This window comes from Scyliorhinus torazame, chromosome 9, assembly GCF_047496885.1.
Source record: "Scyliorhinus torazame isolate Kashiwa2021f chromosome 9, sScyTor2.1, whole genome shotgun sequence".
Lineage (NCBI taxonomy): Eukaryota > Metazoa > Chordata > Chondrichthyes > Carcharhiniformes > Scyliorhinidae > Scyliorhinus > Scyliorhinus torazame.
The window spans coordinates 6,157,816-6,172,859 of NC_092715.1; the positions used below are offsets into that span (position 1 = coordinate 6,157,816).

General features: G+C 56.4%; 1 protein-coding gene across 3 annotated transcripts in view; it reads left to right on the forward strand.

The window, feature by feature from the left end:
* The window catches only part of spef2 (sperm flagellar 2), a 941,194-nt gene that overhangs the window by 363,784 nt on the left and 562,366 nt on the right, over nt 1-15,044 (forward strand). The window lies entirely within an intron of this gene.

Genomic DNA, 15,044 nt, shown 5'->3' on the forward strand with positions numbered 1-15,044 from the left:
CAGTGTGTGTGGAACCCGTACTCCAGTGAGAGTCAGTGTGTGTGGGACCCGTACCCCAGTGAGAGTCAGTGTGTGTGGAAACCGTACCCCAGTGAGAGTCAGTGTGTGTGGGACCCGTACCCCAGTGAGAGTCAGTGTGTGTGGGACCCGTACCCCAGTGAGAGTCAGTGTGGGACCCGTACCCCAGTGAGAGTCAGTGTGTGTGGGACCCGTACCCCAGTGAGAGTCAGTGTGTGTGGGACCCGTACCCCAGTGAGAGTCAGTGTGTGTGGGACCCATACCCCAGTGAGAGTCAGTGTGCGGGACCCGTACCCCAGTGAGAGTCAGTGTGTGTGGGACCCATACCCCAGTGAGAGTCGGTGTGTGTGGAACCCGTAGCCCAGTGAGAGTCAGTGTGTGTGGGACCCGTACCCCAGTGAGAGTCAGTGTTAAACTAGTATGGCAGGGGGGTGGGCACGGGAGCAATAGGTCAGAAGGTGAGAGCATTGAGGGAGAAATAGGGAATAGGGACAGTGTGGCTCTGAGGCAGCGCAGACGGGGAGAAGTTGCTGAACACAGCGGGTCTGGTGGCCTGAAGTGCATATGTTTTAATGCAAGGAGCATTACGGGTAAGGCAGATGAACTTAGAGCTTGGATTACTACTTGGAACTATGATGTTGTTGCCATTACAGAGACCTGGTTGAGGGAAGGGCAGGATTGGCAGCTAAACGTTCCAGGATTTAGATGTTTCAGGCGGGATAGAGGGGGATGTAAAAGGGGAGGCGGAGTTGCGCTACTTGTTCAGGAGAGTATCACAGCTATACAGCGAGAGGACACCTCAGAGGGCAGTGAGGCTATATGGGTAGAGATCAGGAATAAGAAGGGTGCAGTCACAATGTTGGGGGTATACTACAGGCCTCCCAACAGCCAGCGGGAGATAGAGGAGCAGATAGGTAGACAGATTTTGGAAAAGAGTAAAAACAACAGGGTTGTGGTGATGGGAGACTTCAACTTCCCCAATATTGACTGGGACTCACTTAGTGCCAGGGGCTTAGACGGGGCAGAGTTTGTAAGGAGCATCCAGGAGGGCTTCTTAAAACAATATGTAAACAGTCCAACTAGGGAAGGGGCGGTACTGGACCTGGTATTGGGGAATGAGCCCGGCCAGGTGGTAGATGTTTCAGTAGGGGAGCATTTCGGTAACAGTGACCACAATTCAGTAAGTTTTAAAGTACTGGTGGACAAGGATAAGAGTGGTCCGAGGATGAATGTGCTAAACTGGGGGAAGGCTAATTATAACAATATTAGGCGGGAACTGAAGAACATAGATTGGGGGCGGATGTTTGAGGGCAAATCAACATCTGACATGTGGGAGGCTTTCAAGTGTCAGTTGAAAGGAATACAGGACAGGCATGTTCCTGTGAGGAAGAAAGATAAATACGGCAATTTTCGGGAACCTTGGATGACGAGTGATATTGTAGGCCTCGTCAAAAAGAAAAAGGAGGCATTTGTCAGGGCTAAAAGGCTGGGAACAGACGAAGCCTGTGTGGCATATAAGGAAAGTAGGAAGGAACTTAAGCAAGGAGTCAGGAGGGCTAGAAGGGGTCATGAAAAGTCATTGGCAAATAGGGTTAAGGAAAATCCCAAGGCTTTTTACACTTACATAAAAAGCAAGAGGGTAGCCAGGGAAAGGGTTGGCCCACTGAAGGATAGGCAAGGGAATCTATGTGTGGAGCCAGAGGAAATGGGCGAGGTACTAAATGAATACTTTGCATCAGTATTCACCAAAGAGAAGGAATTGGTAGATGTTGAGTCTGGAGAAGGGGGTGTAGATAGCCTGGGTCACATTGTGATCCAAAAAGACGAGGTGTTGGGTGTCTTAAAAAATATTAAGGTAGATAAGTCCCCAGGGCCGGATGGGATCTACCCCAGAATACTGAAGGAGGCTGGAGAGGAAATTGCTGAGGCCTTGACAGAAATCTTTGGATCCTCGCTGTCTTCAGGGGATGTCCCGGAGGACTGGAGAATAGCCAATGTTGTTCCTCTGTTTAAGAAGGGTGGCAGGGATAATCCCGGGAACTACAGGCCGGTGAGCCTTACTTCAGTGGTAGGGAAATTACTGGAGAGAATTCTTCGAGACAGGATCTACTCCCATTTGGAAGCAAATGGACGTATTAGTGAGAGGCAGCACGGTTTTGTGAAGGGGAGGTCGTGTCTCACTAACTTGATAGAGTTTTTCGAGGAGGTCACTAAGATGATTGATGCAGGTAGGGCAGTAGATGTTGTCTATATGGACTTCAGTAAGGCCTTTGACAAGGTCCCTCATGGTAGACTAGTACAAAAGGTGAAGTCACACGGGATCAGGGGTGAACTGGCAAGGTGGATACAGAACTGGCTAGGCCATAGAAGGCAGAGGGTAGCAATGGAGGGATGCTTTTCTAATTGGAGGGCTGTGACCAGTGGTGTTCCACAGGGATCAGTGCTGGGACCTTTGCTCTTTGTAGTATATATAAATGATTTGGAGGAAAATGTAACTGGTCTGATTAGTAAGTTTGCAGACGACACAAAGGTTGGTGGAATTGCGGATAGCGATGAGGACTGTCTGAGGATACAGCAGGATTTAGATTGTCTGGAGACTTGGGCGGAGAGATGGCAGATGGAGTTTAACCTGGACAAATGTGAGGTAATGCATTTTGGAAGGGCTAATGCAGGTAGGGAATATACAGTGAATGGTAGAACCCTCAAGAGTATTGAAAGTCAAAGAGATCTAGGAGTACAGGTCCACAGATCACTGAAAGGGGCTACACAGGTGGAGAAGGTAGTCAAGAAGGCATACGGCATGCTTGCCTTCATTGGCCGGGGCATTGAGTATAAGAATTGGCAAGTCATGTTGCAGCTGTATAGAACCTTAGTTAGGCCACACTTGGAGTATAGTGTTCAATTCTGGTCGCCACACTACCAGAAGGATGTGGAGGCTTTAGAGAGGGTGCAGAAGAGATTTACCAGAATGTTGCCTGGTATGGAGGGCATAAGCTATGAGGAGCGATTGAATAAACTCGGTTTGTTCTCACTGGAACGAAGGAGGTTGAGGGGCGACCTGATAGAGGTATACAAAATTATGAGGGGCATAGACAGAGTGGATAGTCAGAGGCTTTTCCCCAGGGTAGAGGGGTCAATTACTAGGGGGCATAGGTTTAAGGTGAGAGGGGCAAAGTTTAGAGTAGATGTACGAGGCAAGTTTTTTACGCAGAGGGTAGTGGGTGCCTGGAACTCACTACCGGAGGAGGTAGTGGAGGCAGGGACGATAGGGACATTTAAGGGGCATCTTGACAAATATATGAATAGGATGGGAATAGAAGGATACGGACCCAGGAAGTGTAGAAGATTGTAGTTTAGTCGGGCAGTATGGTCGGCACGGGCTTGGAGGGCCGAAGGGCCTGTTCCTGTGCTGTACATTTCTTTGTTCTTTGTTCTTTGTGTGTAGGACCCGTACCCCAGTGAGAGTCAGTGTGTGTGGAAACCGTACCCCAGTGAGAGTCAGTGTGGAACCCGTACCCCAGTGAGAGTCAGTGTGGGACCCGTACCCCAGTGAGAGTCAGTGTGTATGGGACCCGCACCCCAGTGAGAGTCAGTGTGTGTGGAACCCGTACCCCAGTGAGAGACAGTGTGTGTGGGACCCGTACCCCAGTGAGAGTCAGTGTGTGTGGGACCCGTACCCCAGTGAGAGTCAGTGTGTGTGGAAACCGTACCCAGTGAGAGTCACTGTGTGTGGGACCCGTACCCCAGTGAGAGTCAGTGTGTGTGGAACCCGTACCACAGTGAGAGTCAGTGTGTGTGGGACCCGTACCCCATTGAGAGTCAGTGTGTGTGGGACCCGTACCCCAGTGAGAGTCAGTGTGTGTGGAAACTGTACCCCAGTGAGAGTCAGTGTGTGTGGGACCCGTACCCTAGTGAGAGTCAATGTGTGTGGGACCCGTACCCCAGTGAGAGTCAGTGTGGGACCCGTACCCCAGTGAGAGTCAGTGTGTGTGGGACCCTTACCCCATTGAGGGTCAGTGTGTGTGGGACCCGTACCCCAGTGAGAGTCAGTGTGTGTGGGTTCCGTACCCCAGTGAGAGTCAGTGTGTGGAAACCGTACCCCAGTGAGAGTCAGTGTGGGACCCGTACCCCAGTGAGAGTCAGTGTGTGTGGGACCCGTACCCCAGTGAGAGTCAGTGTGTGTGGGACCCATACCCCAGTGAGAGTCAGTGAGCGGGACCCGTACCCCAGTGAGAGTCAGTGTGTGTGGGACCCATACCCCAGTGAGAGTCGGTGTGTGTGGAACCCGTACCCCAGTGAGAGTCAGTGTGTGTGGAACCCGTACCCCAGTGAGAGTCAGTGTGTGTGGAACCCGTACCCCAGTGAGAGTCAGTGTGGGACCCGTACCCCATTGAGAGTCAGTGTGTGTGGGACCCGTACCCCAGTGAGAGTCAGTGTGTGTGGGACCCGTACCCCAGTGAGAGTCAGTGTGTGTGGGACCCGTACCCCAGGGAGAGTCAGTGTGTGTGGAACCCGTACCCCAGTGAGAGTCAGTGTGTGTGGAACCCGTACTCCAGTGAGAGTCAGTGTGTGTTGGACCCGTACCCCAGTGAGAGTCAGTGTGTATGGGACCCGCACCCCAGTGAGAGTCAGTGTGTGTGGAACCCGTACCCCAGTGAGAGACAGTGTGTGTGGGACCCGTACCCCATTGAGAGTCAGTGTGTGTGGGACCCGTACCCCAGTGAGAGTCAGTGTGTGTGGAAACCGTACCCAGTGAGAGTCACTGTGTGTGGGACCCGTACCCCAGTGAGAGTCAGTGTGTGTGGGACCCGTACCCCATTGAGAGTCAGTGTGTGTGGGACCCGTACCCCAGTGAGAGTCAGTGTGTGTGGAAACCGTACCCCAGTGAGAGTCAGTGTGGGACCCGTACCCCAGTGAGAGTCAGTGTGTGTGGGACCCGTACCCCAGTGAGAGTCAGTGTGTGTGGGACCCGTACCCCAGTGAGAGTCAGTGTGTGTGGGACCCGTACCCCAGTGAGAGTCGGTGTGTGTGGGACCCGTACCCCAGTGAGAGTCAGTGTGTGGGACCCGTACCCCAGTGAGAGTCAGTGTGTGGAACCCTTACCCCATTGAGGGTCAGTGTGTGTGGGACCCGTACCCCAATGAGAGTCAGTGTGTGTGGGATCCGTACCCCAGTGAGAGTCAGTGTGTGTGGGACCCGTACCCCAGTGAGGCTCAGTGTGTGTGGGACCCATACCCCAGTGAGAGTCGGTGTGTGTGGGACCCGTACCCCAGTGAGGGTCAGTGTGTGTGGAACTGTACCCCAGTGAGAGTCAGTGTGTGGGACCCGTACCCCAGTGAGAGTCAGTGTGTGTGGGACCCGTACCCCAGTGAGAGTCAGTGTGTGTGAGACCCGTACTCCAGTGAGAATCAGTGTGTGTGGGACCCGTACCCCAGTGAGAGTCAGTGTGTATTGGACCCGCACCCCAGTGAGAGTCAGTGTGTGTGGAACCCGTACCCCAGTGAGAGACAGTGTGTGTGGGATCCGTACCCCATTGAGAGTCAGTGTGTGTGGGTCCCGTACCCCATTGAGAGTCAGTGTGTGTGGGACCCGTACCCCAGTGAGAGTCAGTGTGTGTGGAAACCGTACCCAGTGAGAGTCAGTGTGTGTGGGACCCGTACCCCAGTGAGAGTCAGTGTGTGTGGCACCCGTACCCCAGTGAGTGTCAGTGTGTGTGGGATCCGTACCCCAGTGAGAGTCAGTGTGTGTGGGACCCGTACTCCAGTGAGAGTCAGTGTGTGTGGAACCCGTACCCCAGTGAGAGTCTGTGTGTGTGGGACCCGTACCCCAGTGAGAGTCAGAATGTGTGGGACCCGTACCCCAGTGAGAGTCAGTGTGTGTGGAACCTGTACCCCAGTGAGAGTCAGTATGTGTGGGACCCGTACCCCAGTGAGAGTCAGTGTGTGTGGAACCTGTACCCCAGTGAGAGTCAGTATGTGTGGGACCCGTACCCCAGTGAGAGTAAGTGTTTGTGTGGGACCCGTACCCCAGTGAGAGTCAGAATGTGTGGGACCCGTACCCAGTGAGAGTCGGTGTGTGTGGGACCCGTACCCCAGTGAGAGTCAGTGTGTGTGGGACCCGTACCCCAGTGAGAGTCAGTGTGTGTGGAACCCGTACCACAGTGAGAGTCAGTATGTGTGGGACCCGTACCCCGGTGAGAGTCAGTGTGCGTGGGACCCGTACCCCAGTGAGAGTCAGTGTGTGTGGGACCCGTACCCCAGTGAGAGTCAGTGTGTGTGGGATCCGTACCCCAGTGAGAGTCAGTGTGTGGGATCCGTACCCCAGTGAGAGTCAGTGTGTGTGAGACCCGTACCCCAGTGAGAGTCAGTGTGTGTGGGACCCGTACCCAAGTGAGAGTCAGTGTGTGTGGGATCCGTACCCCAGTGAGAGTCAGTGTGTGTGAGACCCGTACCCCTGTGAGAGTCGGTGTGTGGGACCCTTACCCCAGTGAGAGTCAGTGTGTGAGAGACCCGTACCCCAGTGAGGGTCAGTGTGTGTGGTACCCATGCCCCAATGAGAGTCAGGGTGTATGGACCTGTACCCCAGTGAGAGTCCGTGCATGTGGGACCCGTACCCCAGTGAGAGTCAGTGTGTGTGAAACCCGTACCCCAGTGAGAGTCAGTGTGTGTGGGACCCGTACCCCAGTGAGCGTCAGTGTGTGTGGGACCCGTACCCCAGTGAGAGTCAGTGAGTGACCCATACCCCAGTGACGGTCAGTGTGTGTGGAACCCGTTCCCCAGTGAGAGTCAGTGTGTGTGGGACCCGTACCCCATTGAGAGTCAGTGTGTGTGGGACCCGTACCCCAGTGAGAGTCAGTGTGTGTGGAAACCGTACCCCAGTGAGAGTCAGTGTGGGACCCGTACCCCAGTGAGAGTCAGAATGTGTGGGACCCGTACCCCAGTGTGAGTCAGTGTGTGTGGGACCCGTATCCCAGTGAGAGTCAGTGTGTGTGGGACCCGTACCCCATTGAGAGTCAGTGTGTGTGGGACCCGTACCCCAGTGAGAGTCAGTGTGTGTGGAAACCGTACCCCAGTGAGAGTCAGTGTGGGACCCGTACCCCAGTGAGAGTCAGTGTGTGTGGGACCCGTACCCCAGTGAGAGTCAGTGTGTGTGGGACCCGTACCCCAGTGAGAGTCAGTGTGTGTGGGACCCGTACCCCAGTGAGAGTCAGTGTGCGGAACCCGTACCCCAGTGAGAGTCAGTGTGTGTGGGACCCATACCCCAGTGAGAGTCGGTGTGTGTGGGACCCGTACCCCAGTGAGAGTCAGTGTGTGGGACCCGTACCCCAGTGACAGTCAGTGTGTGGAACCCTTACCCCATTGAGGGTCAGTGTGTGTGGGACCCGTACCCCAATGAAAGTCAGTGTGTGTGGGATCCGTACCCCAGTGAGAGTCAGTGTGTGTGGGACCCGTACCCCAGTGAGGCTCAGTGTGTGTGGGACCCATACCCCAGTGAGAGTCGGTGTGTGTGGGACCCGTACCCCAGTGAGGGTCAGTGTGTGTGGAACTGTACCCCAGTGAGAGTCAGTGTGTGTGGGACCCGTACCCCAGTGAGAGTCAGTGTGTGTGGGACCCGTACCCCAGTGAGAGTCAGTGTGTGTGAGACCCGTACTCCAGTGAGAATCAGTGTGTGTGGGACCCGTACCCCAGTGAGAGTCAGTGTGTATTGGACCCGCACCCCAGTGAGAGTCAGTGTGTGTGGAACCCGTACCCCAGTGAGAGACAGTGTGTGTGGGATCCGTACCCCATTGAGAGTCAGTGTGTGTGGGTCCCGTACCCCATTGAGAGTCAGTGTGTGTGGGACCCGTACCCCAGTGAGAGTCAGTGTGTGTGGAAACCGTACCCAGTGAGAGTCAGTGTGTGTGGGACCCGTACCCCAGTGAGAGTCAGTGTGTGTGGAACCCGTACCCCAGTGAGAGTCAGTGTGTGTGGGATCCGTACCCCAGTGAGAGTCAGTGTGTGTGGGACCCGTACTCCAGTGAGAGTCAGTGTGTGTGGAACCCGTACCCCAGTGAGAGTCAGTGTGTGTGGGACCCGTACCCCAGTGAGAGTCAGTGTGTGTGGAACCTGTACCCCAGTGAGAGTCAGTATGTGTGGGACCCGTACCCCAGTGAGAGCAAGTGTGTGTGTGGGACCCGTACCCCAGTGAGAGTCAGAATGTGTGGGACCCGTACCCAGTGAGAGTCGGTGTGTGTGGGACCCGTACCCCAGTGAGAGTCAGTGTGTGTGGGACCCGTACCCCAGTGAGCGTCAGTGTGTGTGGGTCCCGTACCCCAGTGAGAGTCAGTGTGTGTGGGACCCGTATCACAGTGAGAGTCAGTGTGTGTAGAACCCGTACCGCAGTGAGAGTCAGTATGTGTGGGACCCGTACCCCAGTGAGAGTAAGTGTGTGTGTGGAACCCGTACCCCAGTGAGAGTCAGTATGTGGGATCCGTACCCCAGTGAGAGTCAGTGTATGTGGGACCGTACCCCAGTGAGAGTCATTGTGTGTGGGACCCTTACCCCAGTGAGAGTCAGTGTGTGTGGGACCCGTATCCCAGTGAGAGTCAGTGTGTGTGGAACCCGTACCCCAGTGAGAGTCAATGTGTGTGGGACCCGTACCCCAGTGATAGTCAGTGTGTGTGAAACCCGTACCCCAGTGAGAGTCAGTGTGTGTGGGTCCCGTACCCCAGTGAGAGTCAGTGTGTGTGGGACCCGTACCCCAGTGAGAGTCAGTGTGTGTGGAACCCGTACCCCAGTGAGAGTCAATGTGTGTGGGACCCGTACCCCAGTGATAGTCAGTGTGTGTGAAACCCGTACCCCAGTGAGAGTCAGTGTGTGTGGGTCCCGTACCCCAGTGAGAGTCAGTGTGTGTGGGACCCGTACCCCAGTGAGGGTCAGTGTGTGTGGGACCCGTACCCCAGTGAGGGTCAGTGTGTGTGGGACCCATACCCCAGTGAGAGTCACTGTGTGTGGGACCCGTACCCCAGTGAGAGTCAGTGAGGGACCCATACCCCAGTGACGGTCAGTGTGCGTGGAACCCGTTCCCCAGTGAGAGTCAGTGTGTGTGGGATCCGTACCCCAGTGAGAGTCAGTGTGTGTGGAACCCGTACCCCAGTGAGAGTCAGTGTGTGTGGGACCCGTACCCCAGTGAGAGTCAGTGTGTGTGAAACCCGTACCCCAGTGAGAGTCAGTGTGTGTGGGTCCCATACCCCAGTGAGAGTCAGTGTGTGTGGGACCCGTACCCCAGTGAGGGTCAGTGTGTGTGGGACCCGTACCCCAGTGAGGGTCAGTGTGTGTGGGACCCATACCCCAGTGAGAGTCAGTGTGTGTGGGACCCGTACCCCAGTGAGAGTCAGTGAGGGACCCATACCCCAGTGACGGTCAGTGTGTGTGGGATCCGTACCCCAGTGAGAGTCAGTGTGTGTGGAACCCGTACCCCAGTGAGAGTCAGTGTGTGTGGGACCCGTACCCCAGTGATAGTCAGTGTGTGTGAAACCCGTACCCCAGTGAGAGTCAGTGTGTGTGGGTCCCGTACCCCAGTGAGAGTCAGTGTGTGTGGGATCCGTACCCCAGTGAGAGTCAGTGTGTGTGGAACCCGTACCCCAGTGAGAGTCAGTGTGTGTGGGACCCGTACCCCAGTGATAGTCAGTGTGTGTGAAACCCGTACCCCAGTGAGAGTCAGTGTGTGTGGGTCCCGTACCCCAGTGCGAGTCAGTGTGTGTGGGACCCGTACCCCAGTGAGGGTCAGTGTGTGTGGGACCCGTACCCCAGTGAGGGTCAGTGTGTGTGGGCCCCATACCCCAGTGAGAGTCAGTGTGTGTGGGACCCGTACCCCAGTGAGAGTCAGTGAGGGACCCATACCCCAGTGACGGTCAGTGTGCGTGGAACCCGTTCCCCAGTGAGAGTCAGTGTGTGTGGGATCCGTACCCCAGTGAGAGTCAGTGTGTGTGGAACCCGTACCCCAGTGAGAGTCAGTGTGTGTGGGACCCGTACCCCAGTGAGAGTCAGTGTGTGTGAAACCCGTACCCCAGTGAGAGTCAGTGTGTGTGGGTCCCGTACCCCAGTGAGAGTCAGTGTGTGTGGGACCCGTACCCCAGTGAGGGTCAGTGTGTGTGGGACCCGTACCCCAGTGAGGGTCAGTGTGTGTGGGACCCATACCCCAGTGAGAGTCAGTGTGTGTGAAACCCGTACCCCAGTGAGAGTCAGTGTGTGTGAGACCCGTACCCCAGTGAGAGTCAGTGTGTGTGGGACCCATACCCCAGTGAGCGTCAGTGTGTGTGGGACCCGTACCCCAGTGAGAGTCAGTGTGTGAGAGACCCGTACCCCAGTGAGAGTCAGTGTGTGTGGAACTACATCCCAGTGAGAGTCTGTGTGTGTGGGACCCGTACCCCAGTGAGAGTCAGTGTGTGTGGGACCCGTACCCCAGTGAGAGTCAGTGAGTGTGGGACCCGTATCCCAGTGAGAGTCAGTGTGTGTAGAACCCGTACCCCAGTGAGAGTCAGTATGTGTGGGACCCGTACCCCAGTGAGAGTAAGTGTGTGTGTGGAACCTGTACCCCAGTGAGAGTCAGTGTGTGGGATCCGTACCCCAGTGAGAGTCAGTGTGTGTGAGACCCGTACCCCAGTGAGGGTCAGTGTGTGTGGAACTGTACCCCAGTGAGAGTCAGTGTGTGTGGGACCCGTACCCCAGTGAGAGTCAGTGTGTGTGGGACCCGTACCCCAGTGAGAGTCAGTGTGTGTGAGACCCGTACTCCAGTGAGAATCAGTGTGTGTGGGACCCGTACCCCAGTGAGAGTCAGTGTGTATTGGACCCGCACCCCAGTGAGAGTCAGTGTGTGTGGAACCCGTACCCCAGTGAGAGACAGTGTGTGTGGGATCCGTACCCCATTGAGAGTCAGTGTGTGTGGGTCCCGTACCCCATTGAGAGTCAGTGTGTGTGGGACCCGTACCCCAGTGAGAGTCAGTGTGTGTGGAAACCGTACCCAGTGAGAGTCAGTGTGTGTGGGACCCGTACCCCAGTGAGAGTCAGTGTGTGTGGGATCCGTACCCCAGTGAGAGTCAGTGTGTGTGGGACCCGTACTCCAGTGAGAGTCAGTGTGTGTGGAACCCGTACCCCAGTGAGAGTAAGTGTGTGTGTGGAACCCGTACCCCAGTGAGAGTCAGTATGTGGGATCCGTACCCCAGTGAGAGTCAGTGTATGTGGGACCCGTACCCCAGTGAGAGTCATTGTGTGTGGGACCCTTACCCCAGTGAGAGTCAGTGTGTGTGTGGAACCCGTACCCCAGTGAGAGTCAGTATGTGGGATCCGTACCCCAGTGAGAGTCAGTGTATGTGGGACCCGTACCCCAGTGAGAGTCATTGTGTGTGGGACCCTTACCCCAGTGAGAGTCAGTGTGTGTGGGACCCGTATCCCAGTGAGAGTCAGTGTGTGTGGAACCCGTACCCCAGTGAGAGTCAATGTGTGTGGGACCCGTACCCCAGTGATAGTCAGTGTGTGTGAAACCCGTACCCCAGTGAGAGTCAGTGTGTGTGGGTCCCGTACCCCAGTGAGAGTCAGTGTGTGTGGGACCCGTACCCCAGTGAGAGTCAGTGTGTGTGGAACCCGTACCCCAGTGAGAGTCAATGTGTGTGGGACCCGTACCCCAGTGATAGTCAGTGTGTGTGAAACCCGTACCCCAGTGAGAGTCAGTGTGTGTGGGTCCCGTACCCCAGTGAGAGTCAGTGTGTATGGGACCCGTACCCCAGTGAGGGTCAGTGTGTGTGGGACCCGTACCCCAGTGAGGGTCAGTGTGTGTGGGACCCATACCCCAGTGAGAGTCACTGTGTGTGGGACCCGTACCCCAGTGAGAGTCAGTGAGGGACCCATACCCCAGTGACGGTCAGTGTGCGTGGAACCCGTTCCCCAGTGAGAGTCAGTGTGTGTGGGATCCGTACCCCAGTGAGAGTCAGTGTGTGTGGAACCCGTACCCCAGTGAGAGTCAGTGTGTGTGGGACCCGTACCCCAGTGAGAGTCAGTGTGTGTGAAACCCGTACCCCAGTGAGAGTCAGTGTGTGTGGGTCCCATACCCCAGTGAGAGTCAGTGTGTGTGGGACCCGTACCCCAGTGAGGGTCAGTGTGTGTGGGACCCGTACCCCAGTGAGGGTCAGTGTGTGTGGGACCCATACCCCAGTGAGAGTCAGTGTGTGTGGGACCCGTACCCCAGTGAGAGTCAGTGAGGGACCCATACCCCAGTGACGGTCAGTGTGTGTGGGATCCGTACCCCAGTGAGAGTCAGTGTGTGTGGAACCCGTACCCCAGTGAGAGTCAGTGTGTGTGGGACCCGTACCCCAGTGATAGTCAGTGTGTGTGAAACCCGTACCCCAGTGAGAGTCAGTGTGTGTGGGTCCCGTACCCCAGTGAGAGTCAGTGTGTGTGGGATCCGTACCCCAGTGAGAGTCAGTGTGTGTGGAACCCGTACCCCAGTGAGAGTCAGTGTGTGTGGGACCCGTACCCCAGTGATAGTCAGTGTGTGTGAAACCCGTACCCCAGTGAGAGTCAGTGTGTGTGGGTCCCGTACCCCAGTGCGAGTCAGTGTGTGTGGGACCCGTACCCCAGTGAGGGTCAGTGTGTGTGGGACCCGTACCCCAGTGAGGGTCAGTGTGTGTGGGCCCCATACCCCAGTGAGAGTCAGTGTGTGTGGGACCCGTACCCCAGTGAGAGTCAGTGAGGGACCCATACCCCAGTGACGGTCAGTGTGTGTGGAACCCGTTCCCCAGTGAGAGTCAGTGTGTGTGGGACCCGTACCCCAGTGAGAGTTAGTGTGTGTGGGTCCCGTACCCCAGTGAGAGTCAGTGTGTGTGGGACCCGTACCCCAGTGAGGGTCAGTGTGTGTGGGACCCGTACCCCAGTGAGAGTCAGTGTGTGTGGGACCCGTACCCCAGTGAGAGTCAGTGTGTGTGAAACCCGTACCCCAGTGAGAGTCAGTGTGTGTGGGTCCCATACCCCAGTGAGAGTCAGTGTGTGTGGGACCCGTACCCCAGTGAGGGTCAGTGTGTGTGGGACCCGTACCCCAGTGAGGGTCAGTGTGTGTGGGACCCATACCCCAGTGAGAGTCAGTGTGTGTGGGACCCGTACCCCAGTGAGAGTCAGTGAGGGACCCATACCCCAGTGACGGTCAGTGTGTGTGGGATCCGTACCCCAGTGAGAGTCAGTGTGTGTGGAACCCGTACCCCAGTGAGAGTCAGTGTGTGTGGGACCCGTACCCCAGTGATAGTCAGTGTGTGTGAAACCCGTACCCCAGTGAGAGTCAGTGTGTGTGGGTCCCGTACCCCAGTGAGAGTCAGTGTGTGTGGGATCCGTACCCCAGTGAGAGTCAGTGTGTGTGGAACCCGTACCCCAGTGAGAGTCAGTGTGTGTGGGACCCGTACCCCAGTGATAGTCAGTGTGTGTGAAACCCGTACCCCAGTGAGAGTCAGTGTGTGTGGGTCCCGTACCCCAGTGCGAGTCAGTGTGTGTGGGACCCGTACCCCAGTGAGGGTCAGTGTGTGTGGGACCCGTACCCCAGTGAGGGTCAGTGTGTGTGGGCCCCATACCCCAGTGAGGGTCAGTGTGTGTGGGCCCCATACCCCAGTGAGAGTCAGTGTGTGTGGGACCCGTACCCCAGTGAGAGTCAGTGAGGGACCCATACCCCAGTGACGGTCAGTGTGTGTGGAACCCGTTCCCCAGTGAGAGTCAGTGTGTGTGGGACCCGTACCCCAGTGAGAGTTAGTGTGTGTGGGTCCCGTACCCCAGTGAGAGTCAGTGTGTGTGGGACCCGTACCCCAGTGAGGGTCAGTGTGTGTGGGACCCGTACCCCAGTGAGGGTCAGTGTGTGTGGGACCCGTACCCCAGTGAGGGTCAGTGTGCGTGGAACCCGTTCCCCAGTGAGAGTCAGTGTGTGTGGGATCCGTACCCCAGTGAGAGTCAGTGTGTGTGGAACCCGTACCCCAGTGAGAGTCAGTGTGTGTGGGACCCGTACCCCAGTGAGAGTCAGTGTGTGTGAAACCCGTACCCCAGTGAGAGTCAGTGTGTGTGGGTCCCGTACCCCAGTGAGAGTCAGTGTGTGTGGGACCCGTACCCCAGTGAGGGTCAGTGTGTGTGGGACCCGTACCCCAGTGAGGGTCAGTGTGTGTGGGACCCATACCCCAGTGAGAGTCAGTGTGTGTGAAACCCGTACCCCAGTGAGAGTCAGTGTGTGTGAGACCCGTACCCCAGTGAGAGTCAGTGTGTGTGGGACCCATACCCCAGTGAGCGTCAGTGTGTGTGGGACCCGTACCCCAGTGAGAGTCAGTGTGTGAGAGACCCGTACCCCAGTGAGAGTCAGTGTGTGTGGAACTACATCCCAGTGAGAGTCTGTGTGTGTGGGACCCGTACCCCAGTGAGAGTCAGTGTGTGTGGGACCCGTACCCCAGTGAGAGTCAGTGAGTGTGGGACCCGTATCCCAGTGAGAGTCAGTGTGTGTAGAACCCGTACCCCAGTGAGAGTCAGTATGTGTGGGACCCGTACCCCAGTGAGAGTAAGTGTGTGTGTGGAACCCGTACCCCAGTGAGAGTCAGTGTGTGGGATCCGTACCCCAGTGAGAGTCAGTGTGTGTGAGACCCGTACCCCAGTGAGGGTCAGTGTGTGTGGAACTGTACCCCAGTGAGAGTCAGTGTGTGTGGGACCCGTACCCCAGTGAGAGTCAGTGTGTGTGGGACCCGTACCCCAGTGAGAGTCAGTGTGTGTGAGACCCGTACTCCAGTGAGAATCAGTGTGTGTGGGACCCGTACCCCAGTGAGAGTCAGTGTGTATTGGACCCGCACCCCAGTGAGAGTCAGTGTGTGTGGAACCCGTACCCCAGTGAGAGACAGTGTGTGTGGGATCCGTACCCCATTGAGAGTCAGTGTGTGTGGGTCCCGTACCCCATTGAGAGTCAGTGTGTGTGGGACCCGTACCCCAGTGAGAGTCAGTGTGTGTGGAAACCGTACCCAGTGAGAGTCAGTGTGTGTG